Source organism: Nerophis ophidion, linkage group LG22 (genome assembly GCF_033978795.1).
Source record: "Nerophis ophidion isolate RoL-2023_Sa linkage group LG22, RoL_Noph_v1.0, whole genome shotgun sequence".
Taxonomy (NCBI): Eukaryota; Metazoa; Chordata; class Actinopteri; order Syngnathiformes; family Syngnathidae; genus Nerophis; species Nerophis ophidion.
Window position 1 is genome coordinate 45361867 of NC_084632.1, and position 12704 is coordinate 45374570.

Sequence of the window (12704 nt, forward strand, 5' to 3'; positions counted from 1 at the left end):
ACAGTATATGCCTTGGAGTCTTATTTTGAAGGCCCGAGGAGCGGAAGTGGTGACAGGTTGAGTGGAGCGGAGGTTTTTGAAAGAAAGTAAATAAAGTGGTCCTAAATAAAGTGTAAAACTGCAGCCTCCCTCTTTCTTATTTTGTACTTTTATACAGTATAGGCGACATATATAAACTCTCGCTTACAATAACAAAGACGCGGGCTCTAGTTTTACACGAGGACCACTTTATTTCAAACTTGTTTTTTAAATGTTTATTTACAAATTTCAAAAATAACAAACAGATGAGAAACAATAATCAAAATAGTTCAAAAACAGTATAAAACATTACAAAAAATTATAAAAACAGTCCAAACAGCGCCAGGAGATTGTAAATTCAAAGTAACAAAATTAGAATACAAAAAAATATATATATATATATAATAACCAAGTGCAAATTAATTAAGCCATAGGCTCATTCAGATTCATTAAATAACTTAAATTTGGAACACAGTGTCATCGTTTTCAACTTTATTTCAAACCTTTTTTTTTTATGTTTATTTATAAATTTCCACAATTACAAACAGTAAGTCCAACAACAATATAAAAGATTACAAAACATTATAAAAACAGTCCAAACAGCGCCAGGGCGTTGTAAATTCAAAATAACAAAAATAGAATACAAAGAAATGAATACATAATAAACAAAGTACAAAGCCATAGGCTCATTCAGATTAATCAAATAACTTAAATTTGGAACACAGCATCATCGTTTTTAACTTTATTTCAAACCTGTCTCTGCCTGCGTCACACAAGTGACGTCACTGTTGGAGAGCCATATAGCACACCGTGATTGGTGGATTCCTTCAGCTCCGCCCACAACGCTGTCAAGCACCATTCATATCAAACTCTCACTAACATTCAACTTTCATATTAGCGTGGGAGCCGCAAAATAAGATCTCACGTGTCTGAGACCCTGGTCTAATATATATATAGATGTGTCAGAAGTGCTACTGACACTTTGCTCATGTTTGCTTTTCCTGTCTTTCAAATCACTTCCTGTCCTGCTGCTCTTATTTTCTCACTGTTTCCTGTTTGCTCTCTGTCTTTTGTGGCACCTTTACTCTCTGCTCCGTGTCTGCACACCTGTTCCTCGTTTAATTAGTTGTATTTAGTTCCACCTGAGTCCCTCCTTCACTGCTTCATCATTATTCTTTTTTGACGGATGTGGATCGGACGGGTTTTATTCGCAGTGAGTAAAACTTTGCTCTTTTACACTGGCGTTCTATTGTTTGTCTTCATGCTTCTACCGTGTGCTCTATTGCTGATTTAAAGTTGTGTTTGTGTTGCTGTGACAGTTTGCTCTTTTACACTGGCGTTCTATTGTTTGTCTTGATGCTTCTACTGTGTGCTTTATTGCTGCTTGAAAATTGTTTGATTCGCACTGCACGTGCACATATGTTAGGAACACAACATGTAGAAACACACATTTAGTGACAAACATGCACATGTGTTAGGAACACAACATGTAGAAACACACATTTAGTGACAAACATGCACGTGTGTTAGGAACACAACATGTAGAAACACACATTTAGTGACAAACATGCACATGTGTTAGGAACACAACATGTAGAAACACACATTTAGTGACAAACATGCACGTGTGTTAGGAACACAACATGTAGAAACACACATTTAGTGACAAACATGCACATGTGTTAGGAACACAACATGTAGAAACACACATTAGTCAGTGACAAACATGCACATGTTAGGAACACATGTAGAAACACACATTTAGTGACAAACATGCACATGTGTTAGGAACACAACACGTAGAAACACACATTTAGTGACAAACATGCACATGTGTTAGGAACACAACATGTAGAAACACACATATAGTGACAAACATGCACACGTGTTAGGAACACAACATGTAGAAACACACATTTAGTGACAAACATGCACATGTTAGGAACACATGTAGAAACACACATTTAGTGACAAACATGCACATGTTAGGAACACATGTAGAAACAAGACACATTTAGTTGCTAACAAGCTGTCAGTCACCATGGCTCTCAACTGCTGGCTAAGAGAGTCAAGGTGTGGCTGAGTGTTTGCTACAGGTGAACACACCTGCCCTCACTGATTAGTGTTTGCTACAGGTGAACACACCTGCCCTCACTGATTAGTGTTTGCTACAGGTGAACACACCTGCCCTCACTGATTAGTGTTTGCTACAGGTGAACACACCTGCCCTCACTGATTAGTGTTTGCTACAGGTGAACACACCTGCCCTCACTGATTAGTGTTTGCTACAGGTGAACACACCTGTCCTCACTGATTAGTGTTTGCTACAGGTGAACACACCTGCCTTCACTGATTTGGTCCAACTATGGTTGTCAAAAGCTGGGTGTTTAGAAGGACATTTCAAAGTTGGGATCTCCAAGCTCAAAAGTCCGCTGTGAATACTTTTACACTTGTGATGCTTTGTTTAAGGTGTATTTACATAAAGTTGTCAGCTCTCCATGCATCACCAAACATCTGCAGAGATGTTGGTGCTGGCTTTCTTCTTCTTGTTGTTGTTCACCTTTGACATTTTGGGGTTTAAATAAATGTTAAAGTGTTAAACTGCATGTTTTGCCGTCGTTGGTTTGAAAGTCCAGTTTACAATGCTTACATGACCTTCACCCAGGGCGGGGTGTGATGGTTGCTGCTTTTTGGTGTGTGTGTGTGTGTGTGGGCTTTATAGATTTCGATATTTATTAGTAGGGGTGTGGAAAAAAAATCAATTCGAATTAGAATCACGATTTTCATATTGTGCAATTCAGAATCAATTCTCATTTTAAGAAAAATCTACTAAAAAAAGAAAAAACAATTTTTTTTTAATTAATCAACCCAACAAACCACTACACAGCAATACCATAACTATGCAATCCAATTCCAAAAGCAAAGCTGAGCCAGCAACACTCAGAACTGCAATAAACAGAACAATTGAGAGGAGACACAAACACCACACAGAACAAAACAAAAGTAGTGAAACAAAAATGATTAACAGTATCAATATTATGATTTCAGCAAAGCAGTGATTAAAAATCCCTCATTGACATTATCATTAGACATTTATAAAAATAATAAAAAAGAACAATAGTGTCACAGTGGCTTACACTTGCATGGCATCTCATAAGCTGGACAACACACTGTGTCCAATGTTTTCACAAAGATAAAATAAGTCATATTTTTGGTTCCTTTAATAGTTCAAACAAATTTACATTATTGCAATCAGTTAATAAAACATTGTGCTTTACAATTATAAAAGCTTAAAAAAAAAATCTACTACTCTGCTAGCATGTCAGCAGACTGGGGTGGATCCTGCTGAAATCTATGTATTGAATGAATACACAATCCTTTTCAATTGGAAAAATATTGTTGTGAATTCAGAATCGCGTTGAATAGAAAAATTTGAATTATAATCGAATTGCGACCCTAAATCGATATTGAATCGTGGGACACCCAAAGTCAATGTTCTTTTGGTTTATTTTGTGGACTGCGTGGTTGGTAGAGTGACCGTGCCAGCAACCTGTGGATACCTCCAATCCACTTTATTTACCGTATATAGCACATTTAAACAAAATGTTTCCAAAGTGCGGCACAACAATATTACAAACAACATTCGAATACTATCTTAAGCTCCACCAATGACTAAATAAAAATAAAAATGAATAATAATAAATATATACATAGAATAGAATGTACTTTATTGATCCCTGGGGGAAATTCAACACCACAGTTCGCTCACAATGATATATATATATATATATATATATATATATATATATATATATATATATATATATATATATATAATCATCATAGTTTGTGAGCGAACTGTGGTGTTGAATATCCCCCAAGGATCAATAAAGTACATTTTATTCTATGTATATATTTTCCCACTAAAGGAATAAATGTTTTGCTATGTCCTCATTTTCAATACAATGCAACTGTAAAAAATGTTCATAACATCGGAGGCTAGCAATTTGTGTTTTGTGGTAGTGTGCTTACAATTATGCTTCATAAAACTTTCTGAATTGTAAACTTAAAGGATTATATTTTTTGACCACACAACTCACGTAGTGTTAAAAGCCAAAGAATAAAAATGGGTCTTAAGACGAGACTTAAAACACTCCACATCGGGAGCAGTTTGAGTATGGAGGGGCACAGTGTTCCACAGCTTAGGGCCGACCACAGAGAAGGTCCTGTCTCCCCTAGTTTTAATTCCTGGTTCAATTCCCACCTTCTATTGACCTCGTCTTGTACGTTGTGTCCTTGAGCAAGACGCTTCACTCTTGTTCCTGACGGTCGTCGACAAGGCTAATGTTGGTTTGGCGTTGGTAGTCTGAGGCCAATGTTCAAGTACCAATAATTGTCACACACTAGGTGTGGCAAAATTATCTGCATTTGACTCCTCACCCAGGATCACTTCCTGGGAGGTGAGGGGAGCAGTGAGCAGCAGTGGTGGCTGAGCTCGGGAATAAATTTGGGTGATTAAACCCCCAATTACAAGCCTTGATTCTGAGTGCCAAGCAGGGGAGTAATGGCTCCCATTTTTATAGTCTTTAGTATGACTCAGGCGGGGTTTGAACTCCAAACCTACCCATCTCAGGGCGGACTAATTGGTTTGGCGTTGGTCGTGTGCGACGCCAATGTTTATGTATGTTGCGTTTTATGCTCTTTTACAGGCCTGACATGTATGTATTTATGCTCGTATACAGGCCCGGCATGTATGTATTGTTTATGCTCGTATACAGGCGCGGCATGTATGTCTTATTCATGTTCATTTACAGGCGCGGCATGTATGTATTATTCATGGTCATTTACAGGCCCGACATGTATGTATTGTTTATGGTAATTTACAGGCCCCGGCATGTATGAATGTGTGTATTGTTTATGCTCATTTACATGCTTGACATGTATTGTTGATGCTCATTGACAGGCTTGACATGTTTGTATGTCATGTCAAGCATGTCAATAAGCATTAACAACACATACATGCATGTGGAGTCTGTCAATGAGCATTAACAATACATACATGCATACGTGTGGAGCTTGTCAATGAGCATTTATAATGCATATGTGTGGTGCATGTCAATGAGCATTTATAATACGTGTGGTGCATGTCAATGAGCATTTATAATACATATGTGTGGAGCATGTCAATGAGCATTTATAATACATACGTGTGGAGCCTGTCAATGAGTATTAACAATACATAGGCTCCATATGTATATGTTTTGGAGTGTTTATTTTTGTCCTGAGATAAAGATAAATTTCATGAAGGCATCTTGTGAATGTCAACATAGATAGATAGTACTTTATTGATTCCTTCAGGAAAATTAAAATTCCAGCAGCAGTGTACAGAGTTGAGATCAATTTAAATAAAAGTAAATAATTGGGGTTTAAATGGAAACACAATAGAGAAATATTAAAATAAGAATAAAAAATAAAAAGCAACAATGGGGGGGGAAAAAAATATATAGATAATAGTAAAATAAGAATATAACAAGACAAAGTAGGCAGTAGTGACCATGTTATGAAAACGTAATGCACATGACCAAAGTAGGGTTAGAGAAAGAAAGAAGGGTGGGCGTAGCATTTTGATTTTGTGATGTTAAGTTGGTCCTGTGATGAGGTGGTGACTTGTCCAGGGTGTACACCGCCTTCCGGCCTGATTGTAGCTGAGATAGGTATCCGTGACCCCAAAGGAAATAAGTGGTAGGAAATGGATGGATGAATGAAGGTGGGGCTGAGTGTTTGCTACAGGTGAACACACCTGCCCTCACTGATTTGGCCCTACTATGGTTGTCAAAAGCTGGGTGTTGGGACATTTCAAAGTTGTGATCTCCAAGCTGAAAAGTACGCTGTGAATACTTTTGCACTTGTGATGCTTTATGTAAGATGTATTTACAAAAGGTTCTTAGCTCTCCATGCATCACCAAACATCTGCAGAGATGTTGGTGCTGGCTTTCTTCTTGTTCATCTTTTGACATTTTGGGGTTTAAATAAATGTTGTGCCATCCTTGGTTTGAAAGTCTGGTTTACAATAGTTACATTACCTTCACCTGAGGCGGGGGGGGGGGGGGGGGGGGTGATAGTTGCTGCTTGTGTGTGTGTGTGTGTGTGTGTGTGTGTGTGTGTGTGGCCAATGTTAGATGTATTGGGTATCTGGGGAAATAAGAGGTTGGCATCACTAACATAGCCCTGTGCTGGTTTACGTACTCCCTCAACAACGGAACCTTCTCTGTGAACAGAGCCAAACATTCCTCCCGCTGTGCCAACCTCACCTGAGGGGTCCCTAGGGCTCAATACTGGGTTCCATCCTGTTCTCCATCTACATGCTCTCCCTCAGCCAAGTCATTCATCGCCTTAAAATTTCCTTTCATTTCTACACTGATGATACTAAATCTATCTTCCACTCAAGACAGACGATCCATCTGGACTGGACCATTTGAAGGACTGCTTGCAGGACATAAAAGAGTGGATGTCAAAATTTCCTGCAGCTCAATGACAGAGGGAAATTCTTCTGTTCGGGAACTCCAACCCCCCAACTGTGCACAATAGCCAAGATCAAGTATGTCCTCTCCCCCAGTGACTTAGAGGGTCATGTTCATGCTCATCTTCTGCAGACTGGACTAATGGAATGCCCTCTATGCTGGGGTCACTGACAAGACCATATATAGCATGCAGTTGGTACAAAATGCTGGTGACAGGCACAAAAATGAGGGAACACATTTCTCCCATCCTCTCCTCCCTTCACTGGCTCCTGGTGAAGCACAGAGTGAAATTTAAGATCCTTACGTATGTCTTCAAAGCGCTCCGTGGTCTTGCCCCAGCTTACATCAAACATCTCCTGGACCAACCTATCAGCTCCAGGCTTGGTCGTTGCCTCAGATCTGACAACCAGATGACCTTGAAGGTCCCACAGTCAAACCTAGTGACAAAGAGAGACTGTGCATTTTCAATGATGGTACCTGGCCTATGGAATAAGCTCCCCCTGAAAGTCAAGTCCGCCACCACTCTGGACACTTTTAGAGCACAGCTTAAAACTCACCTCTTTGCCGCAAATGACTTGATTTGTGTTCATGTGTCTTAAATGTTTGTTCTAAATTCCTTTTGTGTCCCTGTTTTTTTTTTTGTTTCTCCACTCAGGCTGCACCCCAGGCTGATGTAATGGTTCCTTGTGTGGGTGCAATAATTGAAAATAACTACACTTTTTTTGTTTCTTCAAGGTCAATTTTGTGGAGTCTGGTCTACAATACAAAGTCTATGTATATTTTCTTTTTTTTATCTTTTTTTTTTATCTTCAAGGTCAATTTTGGGGGTCTAGTAATCTACAATACAACGTCAAAATGTATTTCATTTGTCATGGTTTTTGTTATCTACAAGGTCAATTTTAAGGAGTCTGTTCATCTACAGTGCAAGGTAAATTTGTATTTTGTCATGGTTTTTAACTACAAGGTCAGTATGTAATTAACTTGTGTCACTGTTTTTGTTTCCTCATGGTTTTTGATATCTACAATACAAGGTAAATGTATTTTTTTGTAATGGTTTTTATCTTAGAAGTCAATTTTGTGGGGTCTAGTCATCTACAATACAGGGTCAGTATGTATTTAACCTGTGTTATGGTTTTTAACTACAAGGTCAGTATGTATTTAACCTGTGTCACTGTGTTTCCTCATGGTTTGTGATATCTACAATACAAGGTCAATATGTATTTCATTTGTCATGGTTTTTGTTATCTACAAGGTCAATTTTAAGGAGTCTGTTCATCTACAATACAAGGTAAATTTGTATTTTATTTGTCATGGTTTTTAACTACAAGGTCAGTATGTATTTAACTTGTGTCACTGTTTTTGTTTCCTCATGGTTTTTGATATCTACAATACAAGGTCGATATGTATTTTGTGTCCATGGTTTTTGTCAACTACAAGGTCAATTTTGGGGGGGAAGGGGAGTCTGACGAATAAAATACATATTTACCTTGTATTGTAGATGACCAGACTCCCCTTCCCCCCCAAAATTGACCTTGTAGTTAACAAAAACCATGAGGACACAAATAAAATACATATTGACCTTGTATTGTAGATATCAAAAACAATGACACAAAACCCCCCACAAATTAACCTTGTCAACAAAAACTTTGACGAATAAAATACAAATTTACCTCGTATTGTAGATGACCAAAGTTTTTAACTACAAGGTCAATTTGTGGGGGTTTTGTGTCATTGTTTTTGTTTCCTCATGGTTTTTGATATCTACAATACAAGGTAAATGTATTTTTTTTGTAATGGTTTTTATCTTCAAAGTGAATTTGTGGGGTCTAGTCATCTACAATACAGGGTTGGTATGTATTTAACCTGTGTCACTGTTTTTGTTTCCTCATGGTTTGTGATATCTACAATACAAGGTCAATATGTATTTCATTTGTCAAGGTTATTGTTATCTACAAGGTCAATTTTAAGGAGTCTCATCAACAATACAAGGTAAATTTGTATTTTAACTACACGGTCAGTCTGTATATTGTGTCATTGTTTTTGTTTCCTCATCGTTTTTGATATCTACAATACAAGGTCAATGTATATTTTATTTGTGTCATGGTTTCTATTAACAACGTCAATTTTGGGGGGTGTCTGGTCATCTATAATACAAGGTCAATATGTAATTTGTCATGTTTTTTGTTATCTACAAGGTCAATTTTAAAGAGTCTGATCATCTACAATACAAGGTAAATTTGTATTTTTTGTTCTCATGGTTTTTGTTACTACAAAGTTGGTATGTATTTTGGGCCTTTTTTTTGTTTCCTCACGGTTTTTGATATCTACAATCCAAGGTTAATATGTATTTCATTTGTCATGGTTTTTATCTATTAGATCAAGTTTAAAAAGGCAGGTCATCTACAATACAAGGTAAAAATTTGTATTTTATTTGTCCTCATGGTTTTTGTTACTACAAGGTCGGTATGTATTTTGGGCCTTTTTTTTGTTTTGTTTCCTCATGGTTTTTGATATCTACAATACAAGGTTAATATGTATTTTATTTGTCATGGTTTTTGTTATTTATTAGGTCAATTTTAAGAAGTCAGGTCGTCTACAATACAAGGTAAATTTATATTAGTGTCCATTGATTTTGTCTACAAGGTCAATTTGGGGGGTTTTGGTCATATACAATAAAAGGTCAGTATGTATTTAATTTGTTTTTGTTTCCTCATGTTTTTGATATCTAAGTCTATGTATTTTGTGTCGTCATGTTTTCTATTAACTACAAGGTCAATTTTGGGGGTCTGATCATCTACAATCAAAGTTCGATTTGTATTTAAATAGTGTCCTTTTATCTTAAAGGTCACTTTTGCGGGTCTGGTCATCTACAATACAAGGTCAATATGTATTTTAATTTGTTTTTAATCTTCAAGGTCAATTTAATTTTGGGGGTTTGATCATCTACAATACAAAGTCAATATGTATTTCCTTTTTGTCATGGTTTTTGTTATCTACAAGGTCAATTTGAAGGACTCTGGTCTTCTACAATACAAGGTAAATATGTATATTTGTGTCCTGGTTTTTAATAACTACAGGGGAAATTTTGGGGGGTTTGGTTATCTACAATACAGGTTAGTATGTAATTTGTGTCTTCATTGTTTTTGTTAATGGTTTTTGTTATCTACAATACAAGGTCAGTATGTATTTTGTGTCATGGTTTTTGTTATCTACAAGGTCAATTTTAGGAGTCTCGTCATCGACAATACATGGTAAATATGTATTTTGTGCCATCATGGTTTTTGATATCTACAAGGTCAATTTAAAGGGTCTTGTCATCAACAATGTATGGTAAATATGTATTTAATTTGTGTCATGGTTTTTGATATCTACAAGGTCAATTATAAGGGTTTCTTCATCAACAATACATGGTAAATATGTATTTTGTGCCATCATGGTTTTTGATATCTACAAGGTCAATTATAAGGGTTTCGTCATCAATACCTGGTAAATATGTATTTGTGTCCTCATGGTTTTTTGATACCAACAAGGTCAATTTTAGGGGTCTTGTCATTGACAATACATGGTAAATATATATTTAATTTGTGTCCTCATGGTTTTTAATATCTACAAGGTCAATTTTAGGGGTCTTGTCAGACAATACATGGTAAATATGTATTTAATTTGTGTCATTATGGTTTTTGATATCTACAAGGTCAATTTTATGGGTCTCGTCATCGACAATACATTGTAAATATGTATTTAATTTGTGCCATCATGGTTTTTGATATCTACAAGGTCAATTTTAAGGGTATTGTCATCAACAATGCATGGTAAATATGTATTTAATTTGTTTTATGGTTTTTGATATCTACAAGGTCAATTTTAAGGGTTTCGTCATCGACAATACCTGGTAAATATGTATTTGTGTCCTCGTGGTTTTTGATACCTACAAGGTCAATTTTAGGGGTCTTGTCATTGACAATACATGGTAAATATGTATTTAATTTGTGTCCTCGTGGTTTTTGATATCTACAAGATCAATTTTGGGGGTCTTGTCATCGACAATACATGGTAAATATGTATTTAATTTGTGTCATGGTTTTTATCTACAAGGTCAATTTTAGGGGTCTTGTCCTCGAAAATACATGGTAAATATGTATTTGTGTCATCATGGTTTTTGATATCTACAAGATCAATTTTAGGGGTCTTATCGACAATACATGGTAAATATGTATTTAATTTGTCATGGTTTTTGATATCTACAAGGTCAATTTTAGGGGTCTTGTCATTGACAATACGTGGTAAATATGTATTTAATTTGTGTCCTCGTGGTTTTTGATATCTACAAGGTCAATTTTGGGGGTCTTGTAAATCGACAATACATGGTAAATATGTATGTAATTTGTGTCATGGTTTTTATCTACAAGGTCAATTTTAGGGGTCTTGTCATCGAAAATACATGGTAAATATGTATTTGTGTCATCATGGTTTTTGATATCTACAAGATCAATTTTAGGGGTCTTATCGACAATACATGGTAAATATGTATTTAATTTGTCATGGTTTTTGATATCTACAAGGTCAATTTTAGGGGTCTTGTCATTGACAATACGTGGTAAATATGTATTTAATTTGTGTCATCATGGTTTTTGATATCTACAAGGTCAATTTTAAGGAGTCTGTTCATCGACAATACATGGTAAATATGTATTTAATTTGTGTCACCATGGTTTTTGATATCTACAAGGTCAATTTTAGGGGTCTTGTCATTGACAATACATGGGAAATATGTATTTTGTGTCATGGTTTTTGATATCTACAAGGTCAATTTTAGGGGTCTTGTCATTGTCAATACATGGTAAATATGTATTTAATTTGTGTCACCATGGTTTTTGATATCTACAAGGTCAATTTTAGGGGTCTTGTCATTGACAATACATGTTAAATATGTATTTAATTTGTGTCATGGTTTTTGATATCTACAAGGTCAATTTTGGGGTCTGGTTATCTACAATACAAAGTCAATATGTATTTAATTTGTGTCCTCATGGTGTTTGTTTCCTCAGTTTTTGATATCGATAAGGTCCAAATTGGTTTATTCCGCTATGCAATGCAAAACTCTTACCTAATGTTATCCATGTATTCATTCATGTGACTCATTTCTCATTCTTACACCCTGCAGCGCTACAACAGTACACAAGTCTTACACAATGTGTTATGGGTCACGTTCCTGCTTCTCCTCCTGCTGTGCGGACTGAGTGCATGGCGGAGCACATCAACAGGTGTTCCCTCTCCGCTGCGGGTGTGCCTCTGCAAGAGATCTGCAATCAACACACCTGCCGGTGATGAGCAACCAGGCTTCATAAGCCAGCGCGTCTTAAGATCCGGTGCCAGAACGTAGTTTCTCCTACCAGTAAAGTAAGCCAACACATCTCCAGCCTTCTTGCTCCCTGTGTTCCCTTCCTGTCGAGTTGACGGTCTTTTGTGTTGTGTCGTCCTCCAGCTTCCTCTTCGTCTACCTGGACCCACTTTGGATTCCCTCTTGCCTCCCTGGACCAAGACCTCGCTCCTGCCTTCTGACGTCCAAGCCTTTTTCTTCTTTTGGACTTCCACCTCTATCTCAACACGCACACTCAACACCCTCTGGTGACCACGCTCAGATAATACTTACACATAGTCACACTCCATCTCTTTAAGGTAATCACACACTGCACTCACATACTGAGTTGTCAATAAACACGCTGGCAGCTAACGTCATCGTCTCTCTGCAGTCTTCTTTTCCCGCTGTTCTGTCACACAATCTTACTTATTTTGTCATTCATTTGTTCATCCACGTTATCATTCTTACACCATGCACCGCAACAACACTATAGTATAGGTGTAATATGATCAAACTTTCTTGTTAAAAGTATAGCAGCTGCATTTTGTACCAACTAATATTTTAATGCTAGACAAAAGGAGGCCTGAAAAAAATAGATAACAGTAATGTAGAGAGATGTAAATAACGCATGAATAATGATCTCAGCGTCTCTAGTGGACAAAATAGGGACATATTTCAGCGAGATTACGGAGGTGAAAGAAGGCTGTTTTACACTCCTAATGTGACTGAAACGAAAGAGTTGTGTTGAAGATAATATCCAGATTCTTTTATCTAGTAGCTTTGTGTAATTGGTTGTCAATCTG

General features: G+C 36.8%; 1 long non-coding RNA gene across 1 annotated transcript; it reads left to right on the plus strand.

The window, feature by feature from the left end:
• Positions 1–1058: 1058 nt before the first annotated feature.
• On the plus strand, positions 1059–12273 carry LOC133540358 (uncharacterized). Its single transcript, XR_009803608.1, has 3 exons — positions 1059–1231; positions 11704–11939; positions 12025–12273. It is a non-coding gene; the product is annotated as an uncharacterized LOC133540358 (long non-coding RNA).
• The last annotated feature ends 431 nt before the right edge of the window (positions 12274–12704 follow it).